The sequence below is a fragment of the Crocodylus siamensis genome, chromosome 12 (genome assembly GCF_052110815.1).
Source record: "Crocodylus siamensis isolate JL-2025a chromosome 12, ASM5211081v1, whole genome shotgun sequence".
Lineage (NCBI taxonomy): Eukaryota > Metazoa > Chordata > Crocodylia > Crocodylidae > Crocodylus > Crocodylus siamensis.
The window spans coordinates 50739251-50760028 of record NC_143406.1 but is presented as its reverse complement, the minus strand read 5'-3'; the positions used below and the strand labels follow the sequence as shown (position 1 = coordinate 50760028).

At 43.5% G+C, this 20778-nt stretch overlaps 1 protein-coding gene across 1 annotated transcript in view; it reads right to left on the bottom strand.

Moving 5' to 3' along the window:
* BAIAP3 (BAI1 associated protein 3) overlaps nt 1-8902 on the bottom strand; it is a 73081-nt gene extending 64179 nt beyond the window's left edge. The window contains exon 1 of the mRNA XM_090023305.1: nt 8695-8902. The gene's annotated coding sequence lies outside the window, so the exon portion shown is untranslated. The remainder of the gene's footprint in view (nt 1-8694) is intronic.
* Nucleotides 8903-20778: the final 11876 nt, after the last annotated feature.

Sequence of the window (20778 nt, the reverse complement as noted above, 5' to 3'; positions counted from 1 at the left end):
AGTTTCAGCTTTGCTATTCAAACAAATAAAGGTCTCTTGAGAAAGTAAGATATGCTACAAGGTACTGTAGTTCCCTCAGACATTTTAGAATACTGATCACAAGCAGATCATTTTATAGTGGGTAGTAATTATTAAAGGGAGAACAAGGAATTCTTCTCTAACCTGGTATAGGGGCATTAGATAGAAAGCCAGTTATCCACCAAAAAGAAACAAGAAGTTCACTTTCCCTTCAAATTTTAAACTGCATCAAAATATTTCCCTATACTAATTTCCCTATACTCTAGGTATTTGTCCATGTTGTGCTGAATGACACTGGGAAAGAGGAAAATCACTTCTACCACTAGGAAGGCAGAACATGTAAGGGTACCTGAATCTGTCAGCTAATATTCCAGGGTATTGTTTGACCAGATACCCTGGGTAAAGAATACAGTATATGAAGGCAAAGCAGGTCACCCTGCTACTTAAGGTATTTTGGTTTAACATCAACTTCACACAGAGCTCCCTCTGGGATTCTCTCATTCCCTTTAAACTTGCATAACTGCTGAACATTTTGGAAGAACTCAGATCTGGGAATCCGTCACAAATTAAGATATGTATATGTTCAGTTTTGTCTTACTTGGTGCATCTTCATGTCATTTATCGTGATTAAATGCACGTGTAGACAGTGACAATCAGATGCAAATTGTGCCCAGTTAACCCAGCCAGCCAAGGGTCAGACACACAGCTCTTGCCAGCCCCTCCACCACCTGGAACTTGGGGCTGACACCCAGTGCCTCCTGCTCTGTCCCAGCTGAAGTTGCTGCTGTCCCAGGCGCACATGTAGACACTGTGCCCAGAAGCAGTGTACTCTGGCTCAAACAGCTCCCAAGTTTCTGGCACTGAGTTAACTGCCTGTGTAGATGCACCCACTTTGACACAAGCAGCAAGGGGTGTAAACCAAGAAAGGCAACCTGCAAACCAAATCATTTGAGAAAATGATTTTTCAATGAGTGGAAGAATTAAATTCCCTGCTCCACTTAATGGCCATATTTTTCAATAGGAAGAGAACCTAGAAGAATAAGAGAAAAAAGTAGCTGATCAGTAAAGAAAGATATGTTTTAGAATATGGCTATCCAACTTCAAAGCCCCAGAGGCCACAAATCCCCTCTGCCCCTCCCATCCATTTCTTCCTCTGGGCACAGAGGAGGGAGGGGAAGTCTGCAGACTTCCGCTGCTATTATAGCCAGAGGGATGGGGAGACTGGCAGCCAGTGAAAGCTCAAAGGCAGTACAGTAACCCCTCAAAGGCTTGTAGTTGGACATCCTGGTTTTAGAGGTCAAGAAGTGCAAGGATAAAAGTAGAATTACTTGAAGTCAATCTGGATCAAGATCTTATGAAAAGATATTTTAAAAAATAGCATTTTTTCAGCCATATAAATACCAAGAGAATAAGAGTAGTAGGACCAATATGCAGCAATATGCGGGTAGACATCATAAAGGGAAAAAGAACTGGAGACAGGAGGTAAATGAAAAATAGAACAAAGTACAGCATGGAAGATAGTGGCAGACAAACCTTATACATTTCTCTGATAAGAGAACTGATTTATTTATTTATTTATTTTTAAGATAATAAGCAATGAACCTCACCTATCTGGACCTGAGTACAGCATCTGCCACTATGCCACATGGGATATTATTAGTTAAGATAGAGAAGATGAGGATTAGTAGAGAAGAAGAAATGTAAGACAGATAAGAAGACGTACTAAAGGGAAGAGACCAGGCAATGTTGCAAGAGGAAGTACCAGCCTACATAAATGTTACTAGTAGATTTCCTCAAAGATTGGTTCAGGACTGATTTGCTTCATATTTTTCTTTATGACCCTGAGAATGTGCTGATGAAACCTGCTGATGAAAAGAGAGCAGTTGTCATCAATACAAGTAAGATTCAAGCTATCATGCAGGAAGAACTGGATGACCTAGAGTACTAGAATAGCAGAAATGGCATGATATTCAACAGTACAGTCGGCAAGTTCATCCACATAGTGACTAATAAGAATTTCTTCTACACGCTAATAACTCACCCATTAAAAGCACCTGAGGACAGAAGGGCCTGTAAGTATTAGGTGATCACGGGATGACTATGATGTGTGTGACACAGCTGCGATAAAGGCTAATGCCCTGTATTAGGTTAAGTATTTCTAGCAGAGAGAGGGAAAGATCATTGCCACTGTACAAGGCATTGGACCTACCCTCCTTATGGAGCCATCTGACATTGCAAACACACCGAGAAGGAATGCAACTGCCATCTACAAATACACCACAGAAAAGCTCCAGGGAGGGAAAAGGACAATCCTGGCACAAGAACAAATAGGGATAAGTACATGGGAATAAACTAACTATTAACACATTTTTGCTGGAAGTTAGAAAGTTTTTAAAGATAGCGAGGTTACGAAATAGCTTCCTATGGGAGGTAGAAGGCAAGGAAGGGAGCCTAACTGCTCTGTACATAGATTTTGGCCAAGTTAGGAAAGGGATTGCATGACTCTGTGCCTGCAAGAACAGAGGGCTGTACTCAACAACCCAGGAGATTCCTTCCAGTCGTACCTTCCTGTCACAGACAAAGCGAACGCATATAAAGCTCACAATAAAAGAGGTTCAGAATAAAAGTTACAATACCAGCTGGGTAGAGGGATAAGCTAGGAGGTAAACATAGTTATGTCTGAGGTTAGAGCTCAGTTGCCAGTGTTCCCGGTTATCATGGTGTGTAGCCTCTCATCCCTGCAGCCAGGGTCACTGGGGGCTAGTGTCATTGCAGTAGACTGGTATGAGGGTTTGACAAGTTAAAGGAGCTGTGCTCCAGCAGTACACTACTCTTCCTGTCCCCAGGAAGATGGGCATGGCTGGGGAATCTTCTGGCAAATATGGTACCAAGCGAAACAGCTGCCAAAACAGCCCTGAACTATATTAGGCCTCTAAATCAGCAACGTATACTTTACTCATTGATCAAGGCTCATTGCTCAACAAACAACATTTTCTTTTAGATCATTTTTCTAATGTATTATGGAGACCTATTTATCTGGGTACTTCAGAAATAAAGGGTAGCTGGTTCAGCAGATGAGAGGGTAGGGAATTCCAGAGCTTGTGACATGGGTGTGGAGTGTAAGGGGTGGCTTAACTAAGAGATGAGTACACATTTGCTCATCTTTGTTTATGGCCACCACCATGGGCATGCAGAAGGAGGCTAGACCATGGGGGGAGGAGGAAGAGAACTCAAAAAGGGTATTCACCCACATCTACTCATGTTATCAGCACCCAGTGCCAGGAATAAAAATAAATGCCAACTGTCAAAGTCTCAGCATATGCTAGCAGTTAACAAAAATATAAGCACACTTACTGTTCTCTTGGTTACCATGCTCCCAACAGCACTCCCACTCACAGAGGACCTGGGTATCCTAGTTAGGTTCTGCCGGTCAGCCTCCCTGCCCTCAGGGTAATCCAGCCCCTCCCGCATCTGCCACAAAACCCATGGCTAGTTGCCGGCATCTCATCCTAAAATCCTGTTAATTTTCTCAGAGTACAAACACGTGGGTAACCTATCACAGGGGATGCTGTTTCTCTCCCTTGCCTGTTTGTACTCCAACTTCAAGTCCTCAGTGATGTTGCACCACTGCATGGCACTACTGGTGGCCCTGTGTTCCCATTTTCTTGGCTACAGCCTCAAATATCTCCAGGTTGCAGTAGTTGCAAGTGAGAGCTTATGGCATCTTTATTTCACCACACACTACGAGCATCTTAGGGTGCCTATATGCTCGTTAGTGTTCCAATTAGAATGCGGCAGAGTCGCCACAGCATCACATGTATTAAGCCCTTGCATGTTTTAAAATGGCCATGGGACCCTATCTAAACCTCATTCAACAAGGTTTCATTAAAGTGTCCCATGGCCATTTTTAAATATGTGGGGGTTTAATACATGTGACAGTGAGGTGTCTTAATTAGAGTGGCTGCCTGGGAACCACTGTAATTAAAACACCCTAGCCCCACCTTCAGGCATGTGTATAGGCAGCCTTAGACCCCAGCACAGGGCAGCAGCGGGAGCAACAACGTGGCACACAGACAGGAGGAGCCACTAAGATGTTGATGACTGTGGTATCTAAGCACAAAGAAGAACCTGGCTCCGTGCTAACATTTAAATGAAGTGACAACTGCTGGCTTTGAGCACAGAGCAGTGGAGGGCACACAAGTTGCTGCTGTTGAGATCTGAGCCGGTATTCATAAAGGAAAACTGAGAAGATGAAATATTAATTGCACCTCTACCTGTGTATTCAAGTCAGTTATTCTGGACATCTGCTGGTAGTATGAACTTGGTGGCCCTGCTGCACTCATTTAAAAAATGGCAAATAAACAGACCACAATGATCTAAGGGAGGGAAGACAGAAAGCAGAATGTCTACCAGCACTTACAGATTAGGAATATACATCACTCTCTCTTACTGAGGAGTAACAGGAAGGGACCAGAAAAAGCAATGGTAAAAGAGGACCCACTAGGTAGGCAGGGATATTAAGGAGTAAGTGGCAGGCTGGCAGATGAGCGTGGCTCTTCTCTGGACTCTCTCAAGTTTCTCCACATCCTTTTTGAATCGTGCAGCCCAAAACTGGATGCAGTACTCCAGCTGTGGCCTCACCAAGGCCAAGTACAAGAGGAGAATGATGCCCCGGGATTTGCTTGAGAAGCATCTATGGATGCAAGCCAGCATTTTGCTCGCTTTACTAGCCGCAGCATCGCATTGCAGGCTCATGTTCATCTTGTGGTCAATGATGGCCCCCAAATCTCTTTCTTCCGTAGTGCTAGCCAGCGTAGCACTGCCGAGCCTATAAGGGTGCTGCAGGTTTTGCCTCCCAAGGTGGAGAACCTTGCATTTTTCAGAGTTAAACACCATCAGGTTCTTGTCCGCCCATTTGCTGAGCTTGTCCAGGTCAGCCTGGATCGCCCGCCTGTCTTCAGGTGTGGACGCTTTGCCCCAGAGTTTGGTGTCATCGGCGAACCTGGCCAGTCCACTTCTGACTCAAACGTCCACATCATTAATGAAGATGTCGAAAAATCTGGGCACAAGGACAGAGCCTTGGGGGACCCCACTGGTCACAGGGCACCATGATGATTGACTTCCATCAATTACTACCCTCTGTGTCCGACCACAGAGCCAATTTCCCAGCCAGCAGATCGAATCTGATGGAGTTAAGAGGAACAAAACCCGTGCACTAAATCCTCAGGCTACCCTTACATGGTAATGAAACAAGTCACTAATATGAAGAATTTCAGCCACTTCAGTGAGATATTTTAAATTGTTTTGGGATTTTGTTTTCAGAGTTCCCCTCAAAGAAAAGAGGGTTACATAGCCTCTGAGTGGCAAAGTTCATGACACAAACCCCAAGCAAAGACTGGCTAAGGGCTGTCCTAAAACAAGAGAGGTAGACATTCCCAGGTGCTGCCTCAGTTCGAAATGTAACAATATTGTGCCTCGTGGGTCTTTACTGGCACTATCATTTATCAGACACCATATTGGAAGTGGGGGAAAGGAAAAAAATAGTTTTGAGGACCAATAAGCTTGCTGTTTCCAAATGGATGCAGCAAGGTACAGCAGCTATAATTTACAGAGAGAAGTGTTTGAAGGTGTTGCTACATTTTTATACCCAAGAAAAACTAGGAATAATTATAATAATTCTATGTAGGATACATCTTGAATAACTTTACCCAAGAATAATTTATACTAAATTAATGATGATGTTTAAGTATATAAAAGAGGAGTACTGCATTTAGTGATTTACAATGTTCAGAGACTGGATTCCCCAGATATGAGACCCTGAGAATCAAAATGAATCTGAGAGACTAGCAAAGATGCATAAAACATGCCTCTAGAGGGGACAGAACCAGAATCAGCAAAAGAGAGAGAGGACCCCGCTGACAGCCTGCCTTCCATCATCCATGCTATGTTTCAAGCCAAGAAAAGACAGAGAATTCTGATCTGATACTTTAACACAGAGCTACTAGACACCTCAGATTAAAGTAAAACACCACCTGACAGCCTAATTTGTACAGTAGTTCTGAGGCAGGGGTGGGTAAAGTGCGGCCCAGGGGCCAGATGCAGCCTGCTAGGCCATTCTATCCAGCCAGCAGGGCCCCTAAAAAATTTTAAAAAGTGAATATTAATCTGCCCTGGGCTGCCTGTCATGCAGCCCTCAATGGCTTGCCAAAACTCAGTAAGCAGCCCTCCACCCAAAATAATTGCCCGTCCCTGTTCTGAGGAGATATCAAAAGAATACATTCTTGGTTAAATGTTTCTATCTTAGGACCTCCAGAGTCTCCAAGCTCTTTCTAGGATTTTCAGAGGTTCTTAAAGCTTTGAATCTTCCAAAGGATTCAAGGACAGACAGCCGGAAAAACAACAAAAATCTGCACCAAGCTTTGGGCTCTCTTCTGTAACCCAAACTCATGCTGCATTAACATCATGCTATACTGACATTCACAAGCAATACTTTGCTGCTTATAGGTAGACACAGCTACAACCAAAAGCCCAGCCCTTGCCTGCCCATGTCCTTAGATCACCATGTCTACAACTAAAAACCCTTGCTGCTTATAGAGTACTCTATAATTGTCTCTGAAAAAAATTAGATCAAAAGCTCCTAAAGACCTAGCCCTAAAGATCAGAATTAAAGATCTTCTTGTTGTAATTCCATACACCATATAAGGTAGGGCAGGATGGCACTTTAGAGATTAACTGATTTTGAGAGGCACGAGCTTTTGTAGGCAACAACATACTTCATCCAATGCTATGAATGGACTCAAACATGGCTACATTACAGCACCTCACCAGGTAATAACAGTTTCATAGTTGGCAGGAAAGAGTACTGGGGTTAAACGACGCCAGCAAGGTATACAGCTAGGCTCCTCTTAAAGACCCCCAGGGTAGAAGCCAGCACTACTTCTCTCGGAAGTTGGTTCCAGATCCTAGCAGCCCTGACCGTGACGTTGCACCTCCTGATGTCTAGTCTGAATCTCCCCTCTGCCACCCTGTGACCGTTATTTCTAGTCACTCCTGGTAGTAAATTTCCTAAACCAAGCTTTTGTATTACCCAAAATGTATCCTTTATGGTTTAGCTTCTTAACAAAATCATCTAAAGACATTCAACATTTATCTTTTTATATGTATTACCTAACTACATTCCAGAAATTATTTCAGAAATCCACAGAAAGTCTTGGTTAATTCTTAATGTACGACTGAAATAAGCTATTGATGCTCATTTCGAAACAGTAAAGCTTTCAAAATAGTCTTCTAACTGTATATCATCATGCACTAAACAAATCATGCAAACTGGTATGAGACAGTAAAACACAAGAATTTACCCCAAGGAAAATAAAATAATTCTTCTAAAAATAAGATCCCACACTCCCCCTTGTTAAAAAAAAAGGTAAGATTTTCTCCCAGAATTGTATCAGACTGTTTGTGTTTTGTCTCCTCTGCATTGCAGATGCACGGCACATCTTTCTTTCTGTATTCTCTCTAATACACACAAAACAAACATAAGCACAGGGATCCCATCATCTTAATATTTGTAGGAAATGTGAAATGCAGCCTGCAATGGGGAGCTGGGTCACATTGTCTCCCTACTGGCACTGGAATTGGGAAACCAGAATTGGAAAATCAGATTTTTAAATAAAAGCAACTAGAGTAATCAATTAATAAGAGGCTACTGTCACTTAATCAAATTAGCTGTATATAAAGATTATATATTCTGCTTAGTGCAAAGCCTTGGGATTGAAAAAAAATTAATGCGTTTACCTGGAGTATGCATTATCCAAACTTAACATAGCAACACTCATTAAGTGCAGAATGATATCAGTGGTAGTAAGCCCTGAAATGGACCGTCCCTATCACTTCCAAGGCTTCAAACACTCAGAGCAGCTGTCAGAAGCCTCGAATCTAGTGAACTTTGAGGCTGCGGCAGTAAGTTTTGAACAACTTGAATCTTTGGGTTTCACAAGGCAGCAGCTGTATAAGAAACAGCCTCATTTGTTACTCTGTACAACAACCCACCACCCGTCCTACACAGCAAGTGAGGCAGGTATCCTGTAAAGAAAACAACCAGACCTAGATAAAAACACATGCATCACAACCCTGAGGCACAGAATGGGTTTCAATTAAAGAGTACAGACATCCTCTTGATTCTGGCATTTTCTAATGTTTGAGTGTTTAACTCTGCAACCTTAATACAGTACCGGTCTTTTAAACTCACTTGTAAGAAATAAATAATATATTAGACTGGCATTTGTACTAAAGCCAGGCTGCTCTGAGCGTCTGGAGCCAAGGGTGGAAGCTGAGGCGTCCCAGGTGTGCGGTGCCCTGAGCCACAGAGAGGTGTCCGCAGGCTGGGGCAAGAGGTTGCCTTAAACCTCTCGTCTGCCCCCAAGGCACCAGCAGATCCTACGCCAAGCAAGGATGTAAAACCTCTCCCTCAGGGGCAGGCTGCAGCTGGGGAGGCGGCTCCTGCCCGGCGCCCGGCTCGCCCCCGCACGGAAAGAAGCCCTCACCGGGGCGGTGTCTGCAGCCGTCCCGGCAAGCCCCGGCGGCTGTGCCCGGCCCGGGGCGCGCTCCTCACTCGGCCCGCGGGGCCCCTCACCTCCCGGGAGCGCGCGGCGAGCCCTGCCCGGGTTTGGTGCCCACCTGTGGGGACCGCTCCCCGGGGTTCGTTGCCCCGGAGCCGAAGGACGGGCTCCGAGCCCGAGCGCCTGCAGGAAAGGACCTGGCGGTTTTGATTTCCCAGCTGGTGTAATACAAGGGGTCGTGTCTGGACTACGGGTCGCAGATTTGGGCGCGCCTCGTTCCCCAGCCCGGCCCAGGAACACGGCGGGCCGGGGCAAGACCCCGCGGCGCCGACACGGGCCGGGCACAGCGGACACGACACCCCCGCCCCGCCCCGCCCCTCAGAGCCGCTTCCCGCCCGCCCGCTCGCACACCTCGTCCCCGCGCTGCGGCAGCGCCCGCACCAGGCCCGGCCCGGCCCTACCTGTCGCCTCAGCTGCAGACGGGGCGGGGGGGCGGCGGCGGCAGGAGGACGCTCCGCCCGCGGGTCCTTCGCGGCTCCAGAGCCCGGCGGCCGGGCCCGCTAGTGGGGAGCCCTCGGCTCGGCTCGCAGGACCCAGGCCTAGAGCCAGGCCGCCCGCGCCCCGCCCTCACCTCGCCGGCCCGCAGCTCCTTGCCGGTCTGCGCCGCGGGGGTTGCGCGGGGCCGCCCTCGGCCTCGCCCGCACCTCAGGCGGCGGCGGACCGTCCGTGCCAGCGCCTAGCAGCACCTGGGCATCTCCACAACCTGGGTTGGCAAAGGAGAGGGGAGCGACGTCGCCGCAGCACCCCCCCCCCCTTCCCCGGACCCGCCCAGGCGGCGAGGAGAAAGCGCGGGGGGAGGAGGAGGGCAGATGCAGGAGCTGCGCATTCTCCAAACATACTCAAAGCGTTTAGTCGCCTAAATTTCAACATTATGGGGGGAAAAAAACAGATCATCAAAGCAATAGCTGGCAATTTCTGATGTTGCCTTCTCTCTCGAAGGACAACGAGGCCATCTGCTATCATTAGCTGTCTTTAATAAATGGATGGCGGTGGCATCAATTATAAATGACTGGTAATGGAATAATAAATGCAACTTCAGCGAGACTGATCTGAATTCAAAGGTAATCCAAGGCGATGTGACCTTCCCTTGAGGCCAGAAGATTCCTGATAGCTTCCACCCAATCATCTACATGCAGCTTCCAGGCAGTGTTGGGCCAACTTCCCCTAGCTACTCACATCAGAGATCCAGAACCATCACTAAACATTTTGCTTAATTGAAATGTAATTAACCCTAGATGAAATCTGGCCTGCCCAGCTGTTTCTTAATATAGCTGAATTCAGGGAAGTGAAACATTCACTTACAATTACTGAAGATGTACAGGAACACTCAGACTTAATAATGCAGATAAACCAAAAATGCACAGCTATCATTCTCCCAGCAAGCCACAAACAAATCCAATGTCAGGTCACAGGTTCTGGTTAATTTTTAGGGGACAGTTGCCATTTTAATTAAATTTATGTGAGCTTCAAAATGAAAAACTAAAAATGCTTGATTTAAAATGCATTAAAACAAAACTTATTTTTTAAATACTCTTTTTCATGTCACAACAATTTGATGCACATTCAAGACATTTTGACCGAGTCAAATCTGTATTTTGTGATGAAACATCTGAGAAAAAGTTTTCACTGAACTGTACTTATTCAAGGAGAAGCACAGAAAAAGCACTGCCGTTATTCTTCAGGTGCCAGCCATGCACGTTACAGGACTGTTTAAGTTACTGTGCTGGACATGTCTGCATTAGCACAGCTACAGGGCAGATCTGGGCTAACACTGAGGTTCAGCTCACACACAGCAATGGTGGCGGGGGGAAATCTGTTGTGTAAAACAAACAGGTTCACTCTGCCTTCACAGACTGATTTTCATTGATATTAAAGGCCAAATTCAAAGAGGGACTTAAATACCCAAAGGGTGATAATAGCAAGCATGGAGATGGGCTTTGCTCTGTGACCATAGGGGACAGGACCAGGAGCAATGGCCCTGAGCTGTAGCAGAGGAAATTTAGGGTGGAGATTTCTGACTCTGAGGGTGGTCACGCATTGGAGCAGGCTGCCTAGGGAAGTTAGAGAATCGCCATCCCTGGACATTTTCAAGAGCAAGTTGGATAGACGCTTGGTAGGGATGGTCAGGGATGAACAGGGGGCTGGCTGCACAAGATTACCCCAAGAGGTCCCTTCCATCCCTATTTCCCTCTGATCCTGTGCCTAAGTCCAACATTTACAGATCCTTAAGAATTCTGCTTGGTTGCCATTTAGCACCAAGGCCATCTAAATTAGCTCAGCACATAGTATTTTTCCCGGAAAACTCCCAGGCACCTACGTGTCTGAGGGCATGCTTGTCAAAACCTAAATCCTGAGATGCTGACAATTCAGCACTAAAGCCACTTTGGAATTCACAAAGCGGGCATTCTCCTGACACTTTAAGCGGGGCACAATCCAGTGATTACTCTCAGGATGCATCTAATTGCCATGAAAGACAACCATGAGAAGAAGCCCCCTTATGCCCAGTAGTCAAGCAGTTGGAGTATTCACATGGGACACACAAAAACAATTCTGTTCATCTTCCCTTTCTGCCCAGTTTAGAGCAGGGACCTTATTGAGAGCACAAAGACCACTAGGCTACTTGCTAGTCTAGGCTGGATCTCTCAGTTTCATATATTAAAGCTCTTCCACTCAATATGAAATAATTAACTGTTCCACGGGCCAGAAAGTAAGCATGACTCTTTAGCTGCTCCGAAGGAGGAAAAGGGATATCTGAGCCAGGAACCATCACATTCCAACAATGCTCTAACCAGTAAAAGGGCAGCACTAGAAGCACCACCGCTGGTTTTCATGGGAGAGGTACCCCAGTGCAGCCCGGAGTTAGCTGACCTAACTCCCCGAGAGGGACAGTTTAATCTACACGCTTCCCCACAGCATTTCAGACTGGCTAAGTCAGGCAGCAGCATCTGCTCAGTTTGCTTGCTTCTGTAAATCCCAGTTGTAGGTGTTTAGCTCTCTTGACAGTTTATAGAAAAGAACATGACAGGCTTGAGCTCTAGTAGACAACAGGGTCCCTATAAATTAGCTTTTGCAGTGCTCACCTGTGATGCCCCACAATCCCTTTGTGGATTTAAAATCTGGCAATGCTGGGCTAAAAAATTAGTATAAGGAATTTGACCAGAAGTGACTGCACAGCAAAATGTAAGAATATGGCAGTGGCTTTTGGGTCCTTAGCATATGATCAGATCACTATAACTATCAAATAGTCTGCTCATTTTACTCAGTGTCACTTCTTACAACTTTAATGGCTTCAGTTGAATTCCACCTGAGCACCACCACTCCAAACATCCTTGCTGTTGGCAGATTTAGATGTCTGATGCAGCTGAACAGAGACTGAGTGAACAGCAAAGTCCCGAGGCGGATAGTCAAGAATAAAAAAGAAAAAGGAATAATTTTTAAATGACATCAAGAACAGGCGAAAGTTGGATAATATTTGAACAAATTACAATGGCGGGGTTTTGTTGTTGGTTTCAAGGGCTAGGTGATTTTCCAAACCCCAGTGCGTGCATGTTGCTTGATTATATTGTAAGCCAACTACGTGCTTACAAGACATTTGGCACAAAATCAGGTACAGTACTTGATAAATAACCAGTACCAACAATGTAACTGATGGGATGCCAGTAACTCAGTAATCCCCGAAAGTCAGATATACCAACCCCCCCCCAACAACCTTTCTTTATGAAAAAGGAGGCAGAAATAGTAAATGAGGTACAAGTGTCCAAAATAGGTAAAAATGGCAGATTACAGGAATATGCAAACTTCCACAGAAGCTCCATCTTAGAAAGAAAGAGGGAAAAGCCAAGCCAAGCCCTTCCTGCCTATGGCACGTAGATACTCGTGCATATTCCCTCACTGGCTGTCACTTCTGGTTGTCTTAATGAGCCCTGCTCTTTTGAAGTGCCCAGGATTGCTACATTCAGTTTATAATGAAAAACTAATGGGAGCAACTGACGTAAGCAATTAAATTGAATTATCGGGAAAAAGGAACCATCGTTTTAAATACAGGCAGCTTGTTTCTAAGCAATACATTACTGACATTTTGCACTATTTATTTGGAACATAGAAGGTGATCTCTCAGGAAGCAGATTTCCACAGAGACTGGATTTCTTTACCTTTAATACTAGCAGCACAGCCTGAAACTTGTTGTTAGCAATTCAAAATCATATTAAAAAGAAAGATAACAAAAGTTCTCCCCTTAAAAATGAGATTCACAATCATTTTCTATCATAAATATAATTAAAATATGGAAAGTCTTAGTTGCTATAGGCAAGCTCACTGGCATTTTGGAAACTACTGCTTACTATACATGGCTTACATTCTCTTTTCTTTTCCCTGGTTTCGGTCGGTTTTACGTGTAGATGTCTTTTGCGGACAAGCCAGGTCCAGTACATCAAACAATAATAGAATTCCTCCTCCAGAGCAGGGGCTCCAGGAAGGAAGAATCTGTTCACCATAGCATATCTTTAAAGAGGATACCAGGCAAGTACTTTCCCAGCCAAGAAATGCCACTGATGCAAAGGACTTGAACAACAGGATCAGATCAGTAAACTATTTAAAGTTCATAACCTATTTATGGCAGTGGCTGGGACCAGGTATTTTGGGGGAAGGTGCCAGAAACTCAGGTGGACAATTGGAACAATTTTTTCTTCCCCCCCCTCAAATTACTGTACCAAATCTAAAGGACATAATATATAGACCATGTAATATTGTTTAACCCTTTCTAATGTCACTACAGATTTTCCCATTCCTTAGATAAGAAGTGGACAGCTTATAAATACCTAAGGTTAGATGCAACTCTGAGTGGCTTTTTGCAGCTTGCATTATTACATGCTGAATGTGCGACAGCCTTACCAACATCTGTCCACAAGACCATTTACCTTGATACCTTCAGGACTTGTGTAACATTTCCCATATCCCAGGAATTTCATGCTGAAGAATCAGTACCTAGAAACTTCAGGCACTTTCTAAGTATTTTAGACAGATATACATCACCTTATGATTATTTCTGTAGAAAGAATGTTTGAAGCCTGAAGCATTTTATGATTGATATTTTAAATAATTTCTGCACAGCCTATATTGTTTTTTAATATCTTTTTGCACAAATTGGTTTGAGAGATTGTCATTGGCAGAATTCCCCACCTCCCCTGGCCCTTTCTGGCAGAAAATGAGCTACAGAAAAAGGACAGGCCTTGGGGGTTTGATACTTAATTCAGAGATATTTTTTTCCAAAATGAGAAGTCTCTGAAATTGAAGACACAGATTGTCTGTGATAAAGGAGTACCACAAAGATCAGAAGTCTGTAACATTTGCTGCCTCTCTTGGTAGTTTTGCAATTATTGTCCCCATGTTTCAAAGGTATTTCTAGAGCAACGATCACTGTGACATCTGGGCAGAAAGAAACTCCCACTGAAAATACAGGCTTCTGTTGTAGTATAAACCAGGACTGACCAAGGGGCAGACCACAAGAGGTTAGCATGTGGCCTCTGGCTCTCACCTTACTGCTGCTACCCTTATTATTCTGACTGCAGCAGCATCTGGGGGCTTCCCCTCCCTCCTCCAGCTTCTGCTGCATGACCCTGCCCCAGGCAGTGAGGAAGCACACTGTAGGGAGAGCCAGGGGCCTGGAACACCCATGCAGTGCCATGCAGTGCAGAGGGAAAGCCTGCACCCAGGCAGCTAAAGGCAAGGCAGGGCACCATGCAGGGTGCAGCAGGACGGGGAACCTGCCCACACATTCGGCACAGCGGAGCAGGTCAGGAGCACCCACACATGCATGCAGCGTGCAGCCAAGGAGAGGGAGGGAAGGCTATATGGCTCCTGATGCTGTGGCTTGTTGGGAGGATGTGGCAATAAGCTTTGCATCTGTCACTAGGGACATTTGGAACTTAACCATGACAGAATGGATAGAAAGCTTCTATTGCTCCAGGAGTGTTGGCTTCTCACGCCTACAAGGAAGTTCCCTTTTGATTTTTAGCTCTTTAGGATCTATGATGCACAGTTTAGTGATTTTTATTTCATACATCAGAGGAAAAAGCATGTACAAACCAGTATGTTAAAGTAATATATGGTGCAAATCTCATGCCGCCGATAGTAAAGCATCCTCAGAGTTTCTAAATATCATGCAGTGCAATTTCCTAACTCAAAAACTGCTGTGTCTGAGACAGATGAAATCTATATTAGACCTCACCTTAATAAAGAGGAACTGAGTTAAGCACAACGAAAAGGGATTTTTTTCAAATATCAATAATAAAAGAACCTTAATAATGATAGTGTCCCATTATTGGGAGATGACTTCAACAGTAATTCAGAAAAGGCAGAAACATTTAATAAATATTTTTGTTCAGCATTTAAGAAAAAGCCACATTATATCATCATTCTGTGAAGTGACAAGACACTTCTCATTTAACTATAATGAAGGAAAGTGGTAAGCATCTACTACTAACCTAGATTTAGGAGTTTAAAAAAGATGAACAAGAAGCTCCGTGGACCATTAAGTTTCTATTATAGCTTTTGAAACACAAAAGAAGTTCCAAAGGACAGGAAGAAAGTTAACATTGTACCAATGTTTTAAAAGGATAAATGAGATGACCAGAATAATTACAGACCCTGTCATCCTCACATCAGTCCTAGGTAAAATAATGGGGTGGCTGATATGGGACTGAATTGAAAAAGCATAAAGGAAGGAATATAGATTTATGGAAAATAGATCTGATCAAATTAATTCAATATCTCTTTCTAATGAGATTACAAGTTTGACTGCTAAAACTAATAGTGCCGATGTAATACACCTAGAACTCTGTGCATTATTTGACTTAGTGTTATATAACACTGAATTTTGTACCACTAGTTCTACAACCTGGAACAGATTAAATGGATTAAAATCTGGTTATCTGTCAAGTCTCAAAACATAATTGTAAATTAAAGTGGGTGTGTTTCTACAGAGGTCCTGCTGAGGTCAGTTCTTGGCTCTACAGTATTGAACTTTTCAATGACCTGGAGGAAGATATAAAATCATAACTGATAACAGCTAAGGAACTTCATCTTAAAAAGGAGTGACTCAAAAAGAAAAAAAGGACTTGGGGCTGTGATGGATAAATCAGCAGAGCATGAGCTCCCTGTGAGATAGAGTCAAAGGACTTGCATAATCCTTGGATCTATAAGAATTGAACCTGGAGGAGGGAGTATATTAACTCTGTATTTGGCACTGACAATACTACTGGAATGCTGTATCCAGTTCTGCAGTCCAAAATCCAATGGTATTGATAAACTAAAGTTTTGCAGAGATCCACAGGTTGGAAACCTACCTTACAGTAAGGGACTCCAGAAGCTCAAACTGTTTAACCCAAAAATTAGTTCAAGGGGCAATTTGGTTGTTCTCAATAATTGCCTACATAGGATGCAGACATTTGATGATAGATAGTTGTCTAGCAGACAGAAGTGAAACAAATCAATGGCTTGAAAATTAAATTAAAATTCAGACTAAACATCAGACCCAGATTTTTAACAATGAAATAATTAACCACTGGAACAATTTACCCAAGGGCAACTCTTCATTTTCAAATTCAAAATTCAAGAAGTTTCAGTATATATGCCCTAGGTCAAACTGGAATTAATCCAGGACAGTCTTAGTGACCTCTGCAGGAGACTGACCTACATGGCCCCTTCTGACATTATAATGTGCAACTTTATACAGTGGGCACAAGTTACTTGACACAGGTATACGAGGCACTGGCCAGTTTTAAGTGTCCCTACTCAAACTAATTAGCCATAATAGCATAACTTATCCTAGTGATCTTATTCATGTACAGACTTTTGCATGCACAAACTATTTGACTAAAGAACGGCATCATTGTCCTTGATTCTTAAAGCCATATCCATAAGCACCAACAGTAGCATTCACTTACCCAGTCAAGCTGAACTACAGCTCATCTTATCAACATACATCTAGGGAACGTAATAAGAAACTGATTTATCAAGGCTATTTTGTAGATATTAGAACTTTTTTTTTCAACCTAAGGGCTTGCAGAGTAAGCTAGGAGTCTACTCACCTCACTGCCACAGAATGAATCGAACTGCAGTCCCTTCAGTTCAGATTTTCCAGAAGCATTTAAAAGTGAACTATTCCAGGGCAGATCCTCAGAAGTACTTTGGCACCCAAATCTGCCATTCAGCCACCACCGCCATCTTCATATTGCAGCTCTGTTGTTGCCTACACCTGTAAGTGCTTAAATGCCTCCTGATGGACAGTACGGAGCCACCTAATTGTTGACCTTACCCCACAGCACAAGCCCCAGAAACCTTGAACAGGGATACTCATAATAGTCATTCCTCAGGAGTGCCCAGTGCAGCCTGCACAAGTGCATGTCCTAGCCCACAACAGTCTGCTACTTGGGGCACTAGCACAGGAGGACTGCTCCAATGTAAACCAAAGCAGCGCAGCCTAGTGCAGGGATTTTCAAACCTCCTAAAAGTTCCAGTCACTCCTCCTGCTGTGGCACCATTACCCCTGGCTCTGTGAACACTGTGAACTGCCACAGAGCCAGGTGGGCTGGCTTGACAATGGCAGCACACTGCCATTACCTATCTCTTTGTGGAACCCCTGATGACTTCTCACAGATCCCCAGGGCTCTGAAGAACAGCTTGAAAACCACTCACCTAATGGATGGGGTACAAGACACCAGTATTTTCCTCCTGGTGCTGCCACTAGCTAGCATAGTGACCCTGAGCAAATCTTTTAACCTCCATGTCCCTTGGTCCACTCACAGCTTATGCCATGGTTCACAACTCAAATGAAACTACTTTCAGGTGTGCAACTCACATTTGACTGCTGCTTGTCAAAATGCCTTGCTCTCAGCAGCTGCAATTCTTTCAACTTTTTCATTTTGAAAATCTCCCCCTAAAATTAAACTTTGTAATTTTAAGAGCTCTTTAAGCATTTGATAAAATTAACACCAATCTTATTAACACTATATAATCTCATTTAAAGCTTAGCTGTTATGAAATCTTAGAGATACTGGATGTGATCATAGTCCCGATGACTTTGGTGCACCCAGGATTTAACCCCTCTAATGCTTTAAACTTCTGTTCACTGGGAAGCCAGTGCAAAGAACCCAAGACAAGGTTTCAGTCCTCACAGACAGAAAGCTCTTAATAGGATTAGCCCCAAGAACCTCTCTGTAACCACAACCTCCCACTCCCATTATGTTCCATTAGCATGCAGAAAGACCTGAAAAGCAAGAATGTGTCATTCTGTTTTCAAATACTAGGTGGCACTGACACTACAGCCAGAGGCCCAGACAAAGTAGGTGCATCATGTCTGAAATGTACTGGGAGAGCCTTCAAGTTATTTCCTTCTCCAGCTCCTGAGCACCTGTGATCCAGTGCAGGAATCTGGTCCCAAAAGACTTAAATGCTACAAGAGCCGGCCATTTAGATTAACCTAAAACCAGAAGGGTTGGGATGTAGTCACCTACCATAAAACTGTTAAGAACTGTGAAATGTTAGATTTTTCCAAGTTGACAGAATTGCTTCAGTCACCTGCTTGGAGCAGTAAGGTAAGAAAACTGACAGATGCTTCCAAGGGGAGGGGAGTCTTGGTGTACTCCTTGGAAAGAAACACATATCACTCCTTTTCTACACAATATAACCCAACAGAAAGCAACAAAATTGCAACTAAAGCAATACATGAAAAGAAAAAAATCCTATATTAAGTTATGGAAGATGCTTAAAATCAGTGGATTCTTCAGATAAAACTCTTGGGGACATAAGCCACTTTTTCACAGATTTCAAGGGAAGCATAACTTTAAATATAAATGTTAAAATACTAAAATGAAAGTCAGTAACAAACTGGGATAGACCTGATGAAGAATATCTTGCATTCAAAAGATTGTCTAGCTCTATCCCAACTATACAATTAGTCCAATAGGAGATATCCTAAGAAGTCCTCATCTCTCACAATTTCTGGACCATCATGGCTACAACCTCACTCTTCCACTACAAAAATCTTCTAATAAAGCCAAGTGTTATGCTAGAAGAATCCTATCTTTGGTCTTAAACAGTTACTGTTTGTTAGATATTAATGCTAATATTCTAACTGAATAATTCATCTTGTTTTATATGCTAGTTGTGTATTATTAGTCTAACCAGTATGCAGTGAGCCCTGCTTAAATGCACAATTCCAGGATTGGGAAACAAACAACTATTTACCCCAGAGTGTGTATTTACTAGCACTCAATGTAAGTGCTCATTAAGAATAGGAACAGCCTGTGCTCTGGTTTAACCCCTCATTAGTTACCTTTTTCTCACATCCTATGACTAACAACAGCCTTGAAATGAAGACTTTTCAGGTATGGACATATATTTTAGAGCATGCCACAGCTTGTGCATCAGCTGTTACCTGTTAAGTCTGCAGAACCCTTAGCTATACCACCCTACCCTTTATTCTGAAAGAAGCAGAATTAAAACTGGAGCAGATTTGCCACACTTGTAAGATTATAGATCATGCAGATGTAGTAGTGGCATCCCAATAGCTTGTATCGGTATCCTTTGACATTAAGATCATAGGAAAGTAGGGCTGGAAGGGAACTCAAGATCATCTAGTCCAGGCCCCCTGGTTAAGGCAGGATTGTCCCAGACTGAACGGTCCCAGCCACATATCTGTCCAATCAGCTCTTGAAAATTTCCAAGGATGGAGATTCCACAAGTTTCTGCAGGCAGCCTGTTCCAATGTTTGACCACCCTCAAAATCAGAAAATTCCTCCCCATCTCCAGCCTGCATTTCCTCTGCTGCAGTTCAAATCCATCGCTCCTAGTTCTGTCCCCTACAGCCATAGGGAAAAACCCATCACCATCCTCTCTCTAATTGTCCTTCGGGTATTTGAAGACAGTTATCAAATCCCTTACCCCCCCTTCCGTCTTCTCTTCTCGATTAAATAACCCTACCTCTTTCAGCCTTTCCTTGTAAGTCCCGCTTCCCAGGCCCCTAACCATTTTTGTCACTGCACTGGACTCTCTCCAATCCATCCACATCCTTCTTGAAGTATGGGGCCCAAAACTGGACCCAGTCTCCAGATGAGGCCTCACCACCACTGAACAGAGGGAAAGAATCAACTCCCCTTAATCTGCAAGTGACCCTCCTGTTGATACAAACCAAAATACCATTGACACTTTTGGCAACAAGAGCACACTGTTGGCTCATTATTCAGCTTGTTACATCTGTCTATATCCTTGGCCATTTTTCCAGGTAAGCAGTTGGACAGAGTAAGATTACGTTACAAAGTAGACATTAGGACTGAAGTTCATATGCACTTAAGTGGTTTATGCACTTAACCAACAGGTTACAATGAAAGCAAAGGCAAAGAAATTGAGATAAACATCATGTTATAATGTATACAGTTAGAATTATTAACTTATCCAGTATGCCTATAAGTGCAGCACACCAATTACAAGAATGGCCTTTTGAGAAGCATCCTACATGTATGCAAACTGGTTCAATCACGTTATTGTTTTTGTAGTATAACAGCTACACTGAACATGCTGCTGAGTAAAGAAAGCATTTTTGCCTCAGAAAGTATCAGCCGTACATACTTGAAAATACGTTTATTGATCCATTTTTCAAAGATCCCAAAAGTTAGACAACATCTTCCTAACCACCACTTTGTATAGGAGCACATAAGACACTAGTCTATGTGGTTAAAGGGAAGGTCAAACAGAACATTTGACAGCTTCTTTTGCCTGAACTGTACTTTCAATTAGTAAATCAGCAGAAGGAAAGTCAGTTACTTCCATGGGGCCAACATTTCATACCTTTTTTAGGCAAACTGGATCAGGGACTGTGGGTAGTAAATCTCTTCCTCATTCATGATAAAAATAATTTCCTTAACTTATTCTGCATTGATCAATCAATTCAACTTTTTGTTAACTGATATATATGAATACCCAATTACCAAAAATGATATTACACACTACTCACAGAAAGTGGAAAGATGAAAGCAAGGGAGATAAGGTTGAAAGCTGAGTTCTGTCTTTGGTTATGACAGTTAATCTAAAAACATTCCCAAAAATTTACAAACCTACTATCTCTTGGTAAAAATGGGACTATAAA